This window comes from Mastomys coucha, unplaced genomic scaffold, assembly GCF_008632895.1.
Source record: "Mastomys coucha isolate ucsf_1 unplaced genomic scaffold, UCSF_Mcou_1 pScaffold22, whole genome shotgun sequence".
In the NCBI taxonomy this organism is placed as follows: domain Eukaryota; kingdom Metazoa; phylum Chordata; class Mammalia; order Rodentia; family Muridae; genus Mastomys; species Mastomys coucha.
In genome coordinates, this window is record NW_022196905.1 from 261,534,070 (window position 1) to 261,536,590 (window position 2,521).

Consider the following 2,521-nt stretch of genomic DNA (forward strand, 5'->3'; position numbering starts at 1 on the left):
CCAAACTGTACACACGTTAATAAATATAGCTTCAATAATACAGGGACCAAAAGAAAAACTTGGTAAGAGAAAAAAATAGCAGCAACCACACATCCAAATGTTAACAGAATAGGAAGAAATACATACCATTACCAGTTTAATAGTGATTAGCTAATTAAGACACACATGCACATACATGCAAATATGAGAACAGTTTAAAAGTAGATATAAAGGACTGGCCATGCCATGCAGCTGAGCTGTTTTATGTAGCATGAGTAAACATGAGTATTTACTTAGCATGCAGAAAAACTGGGTCCAATCCAAAGTACTTAATCATCTGGATATGGTGGCACATGCCTGTAGGAAGTAGAGAAAAAGGCATCCTAAACTCATAGCATGTGTGAGGCCAACATGTGATATACGAAAAACCTATCTCAAAAGAAAAACAAAATGTAGCGAATGTGTAGCAAAACCTCTATGCTTTCAAATGAATGATGGTCACAGCTTGGAAGTAAGATTAAAATCCTATCTACAGATCCTGCCTGTAGAAAGGGGACTGAAGGGCATTTGGCCCCCCACAAAACACAATCAGGAAAGCAAATGTGTGTATAATAAGGTAAAAACATGTTAACCTAAGGATAGAATGAAGTACCATATTTAAAGATTTATTGTACTTATTTTATGTGTATGAGTACAATGTAGCTGTACAGATGGCCTTAAGCCATCATGTGTGTGGCTGCTGGGATTCGAACTCAGGACCCTCTGCTGGCTCTACTCCCTCCAGATTCACTGTAGCAGTCTTCAGATGCACCAGAAGAGAGCGTCAGATCTCATTATGGGTGGTTGTGAGTCACCATGTGGTTGCTGGGATTTGAAGGAGGACCTTTGGAAGAGCAGTCAGTGCTCTTACCCACTGAGCCATCTCCCCAGCCCGAAGTACCCCATTTAAGAACAGACAGCTACAGATGCCACATGTCCAGACATAACAGAACTGTAAATACATACTAACTTAAGACTCACAAAAGAGAAAAGCAAAATATTCACCTTCAAGAAATCCCATGAAAGCACAGAAATGAATGTCCTCTTTCCTTTCCACAGTCTCAACAACAACAACAACAACATCCACAATGCAAAAAAGTATTTTTCAATCTCCAACTAGAGTCGTTATCTGGAAATTTTAACAATTTCCTTTGAAAGCTGAATGCAAAATTTAAAAGCAGGCTGACTTGAATCCCTACATCATGAAATGAACTCACGCTCCTAAAAATTTCAAATCTGAAAAAGATGAACTCAGTTTCACAAGACAACAACCCACTTCCTGAAGGAGCCTAACAGGAGGTAATTTCGCCAAGTGCTTTCCCTGAGAAAAAGCTTCAGCTCACAAAAAGCAAAGGTTGAAGGTGAGATTTAATTCACTATCCTCAAGTCCTAGACCCTGGTTTCACAGGTGACTTCTCCCACTTCTTCTCCAGCACAAACACAGGAGGCAAACTGCACAATTCAGAATGTAAGACTTAAAAGTAAGCATCACAAGGGCAGGAACAGTGCAGCCAGAATAATCTTTCACCCACTGTGTGACCATCTGTTAGGACTCTCTCCCTCTCACCCATACTCGTGGGTCCCAGAGTACCAGCAACAGAAGGGAAAAGAAACACACTCTAGTCCACACAGGAGAATTCAGAGAAAAAAGTTCTATGCAGCAGAACCCCAGAAGTCAAACAGCCACTGGGCAACCCCAGCAATACACCACATAATGCTTCTCTCACCAATGTCCATCAAATGCAAGGCAGCGGCTGGACCATTAAAACAAGGCACAGGTGATGTTAATGTTTCTCCCATGATTGGGTTACACAAGAACAGCAAAGAGGCTGCAATGTCACTCCTAGGACTACATTGTGTGATTTAAAATTCATTCTTAGCAAATAGAATAAAAGATTTTGCTGCATCTTCTAAGTAAGCTGCTGTGTCGCAAGAACACTGGTGGCAAAAAGTACAGAAAGCTTGAAAAAGAGTCGAGAGTTGCCCACAGGGACAGCCAGTAAGAAAACAGGAACTTCAGTCCTACAACCAGAAGATGAATTTTGCCAGCAACCTGAGGGAGCTTCAGTGTAGCCATTGCTCGTGTAAGCCTCTGTGGTGTGACCTGGCCAGACCTGGGCCAAGTGCCTGAAAGATTGAGGTGCACTCAGACTCTCAACCCACACAACTGTGTGCTCTTTCAAACAACTGTATTTGTAATTCATCACACAGCAGCTATAAACAAGCATGCCCCCATGCAGCATATCCAAAGAAGTCTTGGCATTTTTTTCCTGCTGCCACCTTCCATACACAAACTACATCAGCATAGATGGCCAAAGGGTCCAAACCTTCCAGGCACTGGTCCAAGGGCAGAGCATGAGAACACAGTTCGTACTTTCATGACCTACTTCTTTTGCACATCCTACCAATGAAGCTGAGTACAACTTCATTATAACCTACCCCATAGCTTCAAACAATTACTATAGTCCAAGAGTTGTTCTTTTAATATAAGGTTAACAAAGTA